Genomic DNA, 13309 nt, shown 5'->3' on the forward strand with positions numbered 1-13309 from the left:
ACTGTGTATATGAAAATGGGGGTCAACTGCGAACCACACTTTTGGTCGCGCGTCAGACGTGTATGCGGGCAGGAATCGTAATATCAAGTCACATATTCTGAAACTAGAGGTGACAGGCAACAAATTTTTCCTCTACCATTTTTCGCTCAGAACAACCGTTTAAGCATGAAATGCATTTGAGCCGTCTTAAAATGAACACCCTGTATATTAATTTATTTAGGAATTAACAAGATATATATTCCCATGTATATCTGATTTGGGATGGTAGGTATACATTGCAGGAGAAAGTATACAAAGGTAGAACTATGTACAAGATAACATTAAGATGAAATAAGTTTGTAAGGAAACTGACTAATGAAGGTTTGAAGGAGCAGTACGGAACTTGCGATATTTCGCATAGACTAGGGGATGTTGAGGCTGTTGTGAAGAATAAGGTTAGACACGTAGAAAGGAGTGTTAAATATCAGGTTGGAGTGGTTTTGATTGGAATGTCAGTACAGTCCGTATGTTAGTAGATTTGGTTGAACCCCATAGTTCTAGTCCATAAGTCTACATAGGTACTGATTGTGTATTAAATTTTGTAATTTCCATTAGTAATTTGGATCACCATCCAAGTAGTCTATGGGTTCCTACAGAAGTTTGTTGAGCCCAAGGTAGCAGCACCCACTCTAAGGACGCACAAACACCCTTACAGAACTAATCCTAAAAAATCCATAAGTTTTAGGATTCATGGGATCTTAAAATGGATACAACTGGTGAAAGCTCGAAATCGCAATTTAAGGCGATCGCAATACTTTTTACCAAGAATAGTAAGACAAAGTGGACAAGGATTCTCTCCTAATGATGATGGCGTTAGATACACTTCAACTATTCTCCTGAATATTGCAGATAACATCAACAATATTCATCCAACGATAACTATTTCCAATCTCGTGCACAGAACTCTTTTAATAGCTAAAAAAAAATCTTGAAGTGATGTAAGAAGAGATTAAAAGTAAACTTTCAAAAAGTTAATCAAACGATTTCTCTACCTCCAACTGACTTTCTATGGTAGAATGCTATCAGCAGCGTTCTTTTTCAAGTCTGGTAAGGTGCCTTCAAGAAGACTAATAATAAATACAAGGTTTGAAAACCTACATCGTATATCACAAAAAACAACTTTAAACAGATTAAAATCTAATCTCACTCTGAGTGGTGCTCACTTGAACAGAATTAAGAAAAGACTATCTCTATGTTAAGAAATAGATGTTAAGATTTCAGCCATATAATGAAGACGGATCAATCAAGGTAGCTGAAAGAGGAAAGTCATTTTAACATTCACTATAATTAGGTTGTAGATTCATTTTCAATGCGAAGAAATCATATGCTCAAGAAATATAGATGTTCTAAAGAAATTGTTCAATCAATTCCTTTTAAGGATAAGATAACTAATCAATCAGGTGACTAGACTATCAAAGTGATTCATTTAGAATCGAGTGTAGATTACAGTAAAACCCATTCAATATCAACGCTGGTGACAAGCCAATGCCAAAACAAATATGATATCCATCATTACTTCCAACATTTCAACAAAGACTCGTTATCGTTGAAACCTTTTAATCAAAATAACACGGTAATCGCTTGATGCTCCAGAAGTAATCCCAGCCTAACAATACAAATTACTAACACCATCAATAATGGCCAACACATTGTAGTTGATATGTAGGAACTGCTTTTGCTAAACCCCTAACACTTTAAGAAAAACCACAATAGATCTTTCAGATGGTCCCGGGAGGGTTATGTCTGAATAGAGCTCTAAACATGTACTTCAATCTGAAATTACTTTTTTCTAAAAATGAAGAAAAACAGAAAGTAATTTCAATTAAGGGACGCAATAAAGAAAGAGAAAACAATTACAGTAAATCCCAAATATTGTCTCATTATGCCCACAAATCCCACAATTAACTTTAGCGACGGTATCCTAAATGTTTATATAATTTCAAATGAAGAAGTTGGATCTTATTCACAAAGTTCCAGTAAACTGAAATTATGCGACTATAATGGTTTATCATTTAAAGTGAACAGTAACTAAGGGGAATAGCAATACAATAGAAGCAATAAAAACTACGCGATATAGTCTAGGATTTGAAATAACTGAAGAGTAACAAGCTAGTTTTGTAGCCATTGAAACCATTTGAATAGTTCCCAAGATTTATTGAATATATGAAGATAACGAAATAACTTTTAACTAAAAAGCTCACACAACACAAAGCCTCGCTTTTAAATAGAAGTTAGTCTCTTTACAAAGACTTGTATCAGCTGGCCTGATATTAGTTTTGCAAAGCTATGGTAAAACAGATTTTTCGCTACAAAAGCTTTTACTATAATGAAACGACGACAAAAAGCATTCATTTGTTTGCCCCAGCTATTCAAGTTATCTCCTCATTTTATGATTTTCAAAACAAATTTAGAAAATCATCTTTCTAGACTAAATTCTAATTGAAAATTACAAACTACGTGATAATTGCAAAAAAAAGACCTGCTTTTATTTTATCTAATTATTAAGCAGGAAAGTATTTGTTTTCAATAGACCTCGTTAAAATTGTCACTGAATTAAAAAACTTAAAAAACGCTGTGAATAGCAGGTGTTCAGTTTGAATAATCTTTTCTTTAAATTCTTTTCATTCACATTTCCTTTCATTAATTCCCTCCTCCCCAAAAAGAGAGAGGGTATTGATTCGGCAGATTTTTTGATTTTCAAGTTTTTACAGGATATACCCAGTTTTCAGGTCCTCTGAGCCAGAAAAAGCGATTTTTTACCCAATTGGTCTCTCATTCCCTCTCAGCGCATGTAAGTGTGCGGTTATTTTCACCTCCTTTGTGTGCCATCCTGACAAGGAAAGGTATATCCACCCACAACTTCCTCTATAGTAGTTTCGAGACCTTCTCAAAGTACTGGATAATCTTTTTAATAGAGTGGTACATACCATGAGCTAACTTTTTGTTTTTTAATTTGAAAATTTAGTTTTGTTTGATTTTTTTAAAAAATTATCATTATACAGGGTGAACCAGTAATGTAATGGGTTCAGATGACTTGAAGAGGAGGTTTATGATGCGGGAATTAGTTAGAGATTTTAATGAGTTGATATTCGGAATATGAATAACGAATTTACGAAAATAAATAAATATATATATTTTAACAATAATTTAGACGTTTGTAAAGATATACTACAATAATTTAAAATGATTTAAATTGTAACTAGAATGCACAACTATAATGACGTTAAATAGATATATGTTTAAATACTTAGATAGGGACGCGCTCGCGGTGTAACTCGCTGGTAGAATCTTGATGTTACGCTGGTAAAATACTGAAGAATAATCATCGACTGATCCCCCACTTCCTGTAGAGAGACCATATATAGCCATCAACACACATTGACAAGTCTTGTAATTACGGGTCACACTCAAACATCTCTTGCCGTGTGTTGACCCTAGTCTTGAATAGGCCGGGTGACAGGCGTTGGAAGTTATCAAAGGGCTGTAGCCAGGTATTCGGTCTTTTGAGTGTTTGTAGCCAGGTGGTCACTTTATACTGACCGTATAATGGCCCTTTTGAAAGCGGTGTGTCTTTGGCGGGCGGTCCCTTTCTGCCCGTGCACTGACCGCGGCACTTGACCTAAGTACTAGCGTCTGACTGGCACCACTAGTTATAATTTTTATAATTAAAAATTATATATTTTTCTTCTGTTATCACATCACAGTAAGTATTGTCCATAGACCTACTGTGTGTAGTACATCTAAAGTAGACTTCAAAGACGTATTGGCCAACTTCATATTCTCCACTGTTCTTGAGTGACGTCACTTTAAATTTTTATTCTAAAATCATTACTTTTTTCCAATAAAAAATGGTTATTACTCAGAAAGTTTTAGTCCGAATTCGATTCTGATGACACGGTTAGAAAGACAGATAAATTTTCTAAAAATTGATACCATTTTGAAGCGTAATTTATTCTCCAAACAGCCTCAATCTTCCTCCTGGATACTGGAAAAATAAAAGTAATCTAAATTTTTAAGAAAACTCATTAGGCCCTTATGTGATCATTATCAGACCTAGGTGCTGGCACTTTTTATAAAAGTTTCATTGTTTAATGGGCTTTCAAACGGTATATCATTTTTGACAGTCACAGAATTTAAAAAAAAAAGAAGAACTAAACTGGACTTACGCAGCTTCCAAATTTTTAGCCATTGATACAGGAAAATTAAAAAACAAAAAAACTAGCTGAAAAAGCCTGAAAACAGCATGTTTACCAGAAATTTCTAGCGAATTCGTGAAGTATTATAGTAGCTGTTTAGGTATGTAATTTCTCTTGAAGGATAAAATGAAATCCAACTGAAAAATAGAGACAGGAACAAAATCCAATAACATACAAAGTAATTCTGGAACAAAGGAGCGCTTAAATAGCAATACAGGAGCATTGAAAACAACAACAACAAAAACAAAAAAGCAAAAAAAAAAAAGGTTTTAAGGTGCACGAATGAAGCAGCAGTATTTTTACTACAAGGATAATGGAGAACTTGGTAATGGGCTAAAAAGGGGAAGACCATGTGAGGGATTGTAGTAGAAGAAGGAGGAGATGGGAAGGTCCGCAGACATGGGAAGGATTCCCACTGTAGGGCTAGTGGATGAAGAAGGGCAGCTCTGGTCCTTCTGTACAGCTTTTCACTGTCTAAACCAAGCACTGTCTAACTCTATTCCTCGGTTTCAAACCATTTTTCACCTTCCTCCACATTGTAGCCTAACCCCATGGTTTCTGTTCTGCCCTTAATTTATCTCACAGATGGGTGTTCACTCTTCTTCTACTTCTTCTTCTGCTTGCTTCCCTGCTACCAAGGAGGAGTATCGGCCAGTCAGTTGCACAATCATTCACACATACTGCACACCCTCAAACACAGTACCACTTGCCCAATTTACAAGATCTATACACTCCCCAACTATTTCACTGTCAAGAAAAGCTTTATAACTCTAAAATAGAAATCCGTAAGAAAAATAAATTTTATTAAATAATTCTATGGTAGACTGTACACCAAATAGATTAATCAAACTCAAATGATGGCTTAGAGTCCGAAACAGGTCTAAGATGCAATAAACATGCGCACTACGACCGGATGAAATGAAAGATATTATCCAGTACTGACAACCTAACCATATATTCAAAAGTTAAAGAGGTTTTTCATCGTTTTTGGCCGACTAATTCATTAATCCAAAAAACAGAAAGATTATTGCCAATATTTTTTGCCAAACCTTCAATCTAAAGGACTGGGACATATTCAGGGTTTATGCTTCTTGACAATTATAATATTTTTTTCAATGTTTCATCGAAGATTGGTATCCTTACTTAAATTTATAGTTACCAACAAGACTGCAGTTCACGAATTAAGTCTAACGCATGAACAAAAGGAATTAATATAGACATACTAACCTTAGCAAAGTAATACGACGTCTAAAATTAATGTAAAAAAAAAAAAAAGAGCAATAAATATGATTAAAATGATTCATTAATCGTCAAGATATTCAGTTTCAAACTTCTTAATCGATATTATTTAGCTTTAAAATTGGTTTCAATGAAACAAAAAGACTTTTTTAGAGAGAAGCGTAATGTCTCAAAACCCAAATAATTTATATTATGCTGATAACGAACAAGCAGAATTGCAAAACATTGCACAAGTTTTTGACTAATAAAACAGCGGTAATGCGAGAAACAAATGTGCAATGGTTAATTCGTAAACTTAATACAGTATAGTTAAATTTCTTGATAGGCGGAAGAATAAGAGAAGCCATGTTGAATAGGATGAAAAAATAATTGCAATTTCAGTCTTGATACATTTATTCTGCCGAGCTTTCGACCTAGGGACTAGGTCATCTTCAGGGCTAGTTTACAAAGTAATATTTTTACATTACAGGGTTGGTGTGTCTTCTGTCTTGTCTGTTCATGAACTGAGAGATACAGTCTAAGAAAACACTTTTACGAACTCAGAGGATTTAAAATTGTAATTGATAATGGGTTTTAGTGGCTCGAGATGGTGTGAAAACGCTAAAATTGAAGGTCTATTAATAAAAAATTATAATGCTATATTAGTTTGTAATTTATATTATAATTGTCTGGCGAAGACAGGAGCGAGTGTTATCCAGCGAGAGGATTACATTTCATCTGATACTGATCTTTCCAGGACAAAGGCAATGAAAAAGGATAGGCCATCCTTTTTTTTTTTTAAATACATGTCCTAAAAGATGCTTAAAATAAAGAAGGCAATTCTTAGTTTCAACGGAAGTCCAAACCATCAACATTTCCGCAAAATTTGTCGCTCACAATTAATTAAAGCCCACAACTAATAATGAACAACAACGAAGCCATGTTGTTTATTTCTTCCAATAGCGTGGCCAGTAGACAATTTGCAATAGATAATGATGTATCCGTAGATGTCAAGAAGAGAGTGGCCCAGGTAAAGAAATGTTTTTTTGGGAATCGGCCGACACATAAAGAGCAAACTTGTATCTTGGAATACGAAAGTAACCTACTATAAGACTCATATCTTCGGCTAATATATGGACCTATTTAGAGAGGGGGGAAAACTGGAGCCTCGGATTAAAGTAGGTAAAATTAAGTAGGTTTGCGTTGGGCAGGCCATTGTAATTAGAATGGCGGGTTAATGAGATGCCCAGATAGGTAATGGAGGAACATGTGCAGCGTATAAGAAGAGTTGGACGCCCTTAGGTTACGATGGGTTGATAGTGTCAGCGAAGACTCTAAGGAACATGCTGAACACCCGTAATAGGAAAGCTAACGCATTAAATAGAGAGGACTGGTGGAAGCGAATCGAGAAGGCCACGGCCCATTGATGGGTTGTAGAGCCGTACAAGAAGTAGAAGACAATTTGCATCAAGCAACCAATTTGACAAGGAGCGGCAGACAGGATGGCATTTTTAACGTTTGTGAGCTTCAAAACTTGGTACTTTATGTCTCTAGATAAGATTAGCAGAGCCGCAACGATGTTAACTAGGCTAAAGGCAAAAATTTTCCAATATTACGGGAATAATTTGGTTAACTTACTAGTTTTCTATTCTCTCTTCATTAGCTCAAATTGTAAACATACCTGCAACAAAATAAAATACTGTTAGTTGAAAAGAAAAAATAAAAATATTTTTGACATTTAATTTTAGTCACTTGACAAAAAAAAAATAAAATAAAATAAAAAGGCGTAGTTGGATTTCATACGTGTATTTTGAAAATCAGGTAATGAAGTCAAAAAAAAATTGCTGGAAAGGGCACTTCAAACTGACTGTTTCCGGTAGAGAATACCAACATGATAGCGCTTACTTCTCTAACTTCTTTAAAAAAAATCCATTTCCTTTATCCGTATAAAAAAATATCCTGCGACTTATTAATTCATGTTAAGTGAGACTTATCTAGGAAAAAAAAAAAAACTATGTATAAAAAACTAGTACTCCTATAATAAAAACGGAAGAATTACTCGCTAAGTGGACAACAGACAAGATTACAGAATACGGGATACATCGTACACTGTTTCCTGTCGCGATATGTCAATTGTACAGTTATCTAAAGTATGTTATGAAATTCTGACGGAAATAAGTGAAACTAAGGATATGATGAGCTACATCGAGTTCTCCCCCCACCTTTACAAATTTACACGGCTGACACAAACATGGAACTATATATATATATATATATATATAAAAAAAGTCATGTTAATTATGTATTTTCAGTCGTATGGGAAAGAATGTCTAGTTTTCAAATAGCTAGAAATGTCTCTGAAATTTCTTTGACGAGTAAATCTTTCACTAAATCTTATTTCTTAATAATTGTTGTAATGAAGAGATTTTATTGTGAGGAAATATGAAGGAATATTCGCTAACAAATGATTAATTGTTCTTCTACTGCTATAAAAAGAGGAAATTGTCCCAATTTCAAAACATAGTATACGCTGATGTGGTTTTGAGTAAACAGCCGATAATGTTAGGGGAAAAATATTATGTGGACCATGTGAATACAAAAAATTAGAGAAACTATTTTAAAAAAAATTCAAAGAACTTTCAAAAAAGTGGAAAAATAAAAAACGACCGAGTAAAAATTGGTACACATCCGATCCCTGGTTTGGACCAATCTAAATACTGAGGTTTCAGCTTCTTGCGTTTGCTAGTTTTGGACAATTTTGTTTAAACTCACGTACATAGATTAATGATCTAAGAAAACACTTTTACGAATTCAGAGGATTTAAAATTGTAATTGATAATGGGTTTTAGTGGCTCGAGATGGTGTGAAAACGCTAAAATTGAAGGTCTATTAATAAAAAATTATAATGCTATATTAGTTTGTAATTTATATTATAATTGTCTGGCGAAGACAGGAGCGAGTGTTATCCAGCGAGAGGAATACATTTCATCTGATACTGATCTTTCCAGGACAAAGGCAATGAAAAAGGATAGGCCATCCTTTTTTTTTTTTAAATACATGTCCTAAAAGATGCTTAAAATAAAGAAGGCAATTCTTAGTTTCAACGGAAGTCCAAACCATCAACATTTCCGCAAAATTTGTTGCTCACAATTAATTAAAGCCCACAACTACATGGGTAATATTTGCAACAAGTAGCTGTGAAAATACTTTATAACAAAAAAAAGATAATCAAAAATAGATAAATAGATTTTTAGCAAGTGTCAAACTTTAGTATCATAAGTTAACCTTTTAAAGGAGCCAGAAGAAGACAGTAAGGTTGACTAATGGAACACGATGTTGAAAAGAACAGTGAATGAAACACACTCTGGGCTTGATGTGCGGTCAGGAAGTGAATGAAGAAAGCTTTACGGATTTAGAAAGATGAAAAAGTGCTTTTGGTAGCGGAGAAGAGACTCTGTTGTTGGCAGAGAAAGATGGAACATAAGTCGGCCAGGAAAAGCAAAGAAAAACGAAAATTTTCAGCTGCGTGCATTGTCACACTGACAGATTACAAGAGATTAACTGGGTCAGAAAACTCAGGAGCACACACAAAAACACAATATTACCCACTGTGCCCTTAAAACTGAAGGGGGGAAAAAAAGGGCAATTTATATTTAATTTTTGCTTTTTCTTTTGTTCGTCTAAAGTGAACTTTTGTTAAAGTTACCAAAAGTAACTTTTATCAGAAAAAGAAAGAAAAAAAAAACCTCAGCAATTTTTCGTTTTACTTTTCAGCAAGCATAAATTTTAGAAAACGCTACGTATTCCAATCTCTAGTAGACGGTAATACAAACAAAAGACAAGATTTATAAACGTTAAAAAACACGTCAGAACTTATGCCTCCATCAAAAAAAGAGATTTGAATACTTCATCAGACTCTTGGGAGACGTAAGAAAAGCCAGCACATATTAAATACACGGTTATACTCCTCTTAATTATTCGTTTTGGTACTCCCTTAGGGCGGTACATGTACTTAAATTATTCGTTATTATCTCTAAAGAAAGAATAAATGAGAATAGACATACATACTAATGTACTGTGTAATAAATTAAAAAAAAAAAAAAAGAATAACAAAAGACATTTAGGATATTAACAAAAAAAAAGAATTTTTTTTTAAATTGAAGATAACGATAAGTCAATTACGAGGTAACTGATAACATTTGCGAGGACACTCATGATGACCTTGGAAAGGTCGAAACGTTTTTTAAAGAAAATATAAAGAAAGTAAGAAAAGTATTTATATATATTAACGATCATGTAAGGTCTGCATCATTTGAACACTTATTTTTTTCATAACTATCGTCTATTTTTCAGGAAGACGTACTCGTATTGAAGCACATTAAGGCGTACGTGAACTTATCGGACCCTCTAAGAAAAGTATTTTGGCTTGATGATTAGATTGAATGAATCTTCAGCTATATCCTTGTTCTAAATCAGACAATGGTCAGCCAAGGTATATCTGCCAATGGTTAATGAATGAAGAGCTGACGATAAGTTATGAATCCTCTAAAATTCAAACAATCAATTCTTGTCAGTTACATTTCTTTTTTTTAAAGAAACTAGTTATGGACCAACTACCAAAGCTATTCTCTTATACAAAAACCTCTAGGTACATCATACTTTTCTTAAGACAGAAAGATATTTCAAAGACTAATGGTACCACCATATTCCATCTTGCTCTTTCACACAGCCCCTTCCTACTCTCTAGAGGGCCTACCCTTTACAATTCCATCTTATCTTGGCCATCGAACAATCTCCAAGGATAAGCTCACATGCTTAAGGATGCGGCAGGGAATAAAAATAAAAAAGCATAGCAAGATTACAGGGCTAGAATTCTGTATAGTCATTCTAACCTGGGAATCTTCTCAGTCCAGAATAAAAGTAATAAGTACTTTACTCCTGATGACTTGGTATTATTTTTATTCTTATTTTGGACACTACTTCTTCAACTCAAAAAATATAAAGTTACCATAAGCACTAGACTTAAATTGTTGCCTTTAAAGAGAAGAAACTAACGTTCCTTTTTTCCAAACTGTACTGAAGGAAACAAATATCAGTTTATGTACGCGAACTCACTGTGTTGCACTGACATCACTCAACCAAAAAAAGATTTTTGAAGTCTATATACAAACTGTTACAACAATAGAAACAACAATTATCTTTTCTGGTTAAAAAACAGTTTTGAGGTAACCAAATACAAATAGAAGTAACTTAATCAATTTAAATATATATATATTTTTTTGTCTATCCTTTTATTGAAATGAGATAACTATATATAAATAAATAACGTGGCAGACGTGAATGACGGTCATCCAATGATGGCCGCCATTAGTCACCCAGTTGGTCACGGGGCAAGTTTTCGCAAGTTCGGAGATGAGTAGAATTTGAAGATATGTTGCTAACATAGAATGGAGCGTCTACTATACGGCGGAGTATTTTGGATTAGAGTGTTTGCAGTCTACTGATGTTGGATTTTTTTAACTGCTCCGTAAAGTTCGAGTCCGTAAGTCCATATTGGTGTGAGAAGAGCTGTATAGAGTCGTCGTTTGTTCTGTAGTGAGAGTTTTGAGCGTTTGTCAAGTAGTCTGGCTAGAAGTTTGTATCGTTTGTTTAGTTCGGTACGTTTAAGTCTCGTATGGGGGTTCCAGGTAAGTCTCTTGTCTAGGTACATTCCAAGGTACCGCACATGGCCGGCTGGTGATTTAAATATTTAAACAAAACTAAAGCGCGAAGTGTAAATAGTCAGCAAAATGTTTTATTTGAAATTTACAACTGTATGAGAATACTTCAAGTAAATACGATCTTTATCAGTGATTATTTAACTTGATTGCCTTGTTGAATATCATTGGGTAGTTATAAAATAGCGGAGCCATCAACAACGTAATCGTCGTCGTGGATTTCCCGGGAGAGTAGCGCTATAGGTTTAGAGCAAGCTTGGAGTTTGGAAAGTTCTTATTGTAAAGGAATAGAGAGTGTGGTAATGAAGACAATATTGTCAACATTGTGGAATGTAAAGTTGGATAGAGTAAAAACTGTCCGGTAGTTGATAGTCTATATTGCAGTATGGACAGCTGGTGTGATATGGCGGAGAAGATTTTAGATTGGAAGATTTGTTATCGGTTTAGGTTGGAAAGTTTTACTGTCCATCCAGTTCTAGTCTGTTTGTTCATCGAGGTCATCGAGTAAAAGGTAACTGTATGCCTTTTATTAGGCAGTGACGATTTATAGCGGTTATCGAGTAGCCTGTAAAATAGAAATTTGTGTTCGAAGCGTTTTCAGGATTTCATGTGAGTGGAATGTCTATGCATGACCCCAGGTAAGCTGTACATGGTTGGCAGCTAGGAAAATTCAAAGAGCATATAATTTTAAAAAAATTTAAATTGAAAAACGTTTTGAGTAAAAAAGATCGTAATTGGGGATGACCCGGTTTTTAGCTTAAAAGCACAATATCCCAATCCCCAATAACATGTGGCTGAAATATTTCCACAATTTTCTGTTTTTTAGTTATGCCCCACATAGGGACCAATTACAAAATAAAACCTTTTTCTCTCATCGGGGACCCTAAACAAAAAAGACAAAAATTTTGAATTTTTTAAAAACATGGACCATTAAACTTGAACGGGGTAAAAAAATATGAAGGGGCAAAGGGAAAAGAGAAAAACTCAGGATTGTTCTACTCTAATAATTAAAGGATGATTATCCTTTAATAATAATAAATAATTATCTTTCCATGCGTATGTTAATTACTATTTTCAAAGAGAAAACTCTGTATTGATAAACTATTTCAACATGAAAGAATTTGGAAAATAAAATTGGAAATATACAACAACATGAGAAGAGGAATAAAGGCAGACATGATTGGAGCGAATAAACGAACCGAACCGATACTTGTCTGTATAGGCCTTGGAGCCGGCAGTTAATCACGTTCTTTATTTACTGGAGCCCCAGCTCTACCAATCGCTGCCCACTGATTAGACTCTTCATGTAAAAGCTATACAATGTAATGTTCACACAACTCTATATATCCACGTCTAACTCACAAACTGAGCATCACTGGTACTGGCCAGTCATTTCACACACATCTATTCTGTTATACTTATCCAAATAACTATGGATAAAATTATCCAAACTATACTCTCTAAAGTAATGCTAATATTGATTACTATTTGAAACGTTTTTATGGTTCAATTAGTTGCAAACTTTTTAAATAAAAACTAAAATAATGAACAGATTTAATATTTAATTCAATCTAATACACAATATGCAAATCTTTTCTAATCAAGGAATTTATGAGATTCTTCATAACTACTGGGATAGAATTCGTCAAACGCAGTAGTTTGAACCTGGCTCACACGTTACTACCTCATTCTTATACACGCTTTAGTAATAAGCGGACTGCAAAGAAAATAAAGTTTTAACTAAGATGACCCCCAAACACCCGTATTTCTGATGAGAATTTTAATTTCAATACCGTGTTATTCATTTACAGGACCTAGCAGAGGAATCGAAAATTACATTAGCCGTAGAAGAAGGTAATATAGGATACCAAGTAAGGACAACGTAGCAGAAGATATCAAAGACTATTGAATGAGTAAAAGAAGTAGATAGCATAAATAGGATAATATCAACTAAGACGAACCTAGGAGAAGATATCAAAGGTTAAACGATTAAAAGAAGGACGTATTATAGGATATCAAGTAAGAACGGCCTAGCAGCGGAAGATATCAAAAACAATAGAATGAGTAATGGATGGACGTAGCATAGGATATCAAGTAAGAGGGTCCTAGCAGAAAGATATCAAAGCCTATTTATTACAT

The 13309-nt window shown here is 34.2% G+C and overlaps 1 protein-coding gene and 1 long non-coding RNA gene across 2 annotated transcripts in view; both read right to left on the reverse strand.

Moving 5' to 3' along the window:
- LOC141458138 (CCR4-NOT transcription complex subunit 6-like) overlaps positions 1 to 13309 on the reverse strand; it is a 506547-nt gene that overhangs the window by 103598 nt on the left and 389640 nt on the right. The window lies entirely within an intron of this gene.
- Positions 1 to 13309, reverse strand: part of LOC141458027 (uncharacterized) — a 122463-nt gene that overhangs the window by 40306 nt on the left and 68848 nt on the right. Inside the window, exon 3 of the long non-coding RNA XR_012460709.1 lies at positions 7092 to 7134. This is a non-coding gene — a long non-coding RNA (uncharacterized lncRNA). The remainder of the gene's footprint in view (positions 1 to 7091; positions 7135 to 13309) is intronic.

This window comes from Rhodnius prolixus, unplaced genomic scaffold (assembly GCF_049639745.1).
Source record: "Rhodnius prolixus isolate KJV_2025 unplaced genomic scaffold, Rpr scaffold_5, whole genome shotgun sequence".
Lineage (NCBI taxonomy): Eukaryota > Metazoa > Arthropoda > Insecta > Hemiptera > Reduviidae > Rhodnius > Rhodnius prolixus.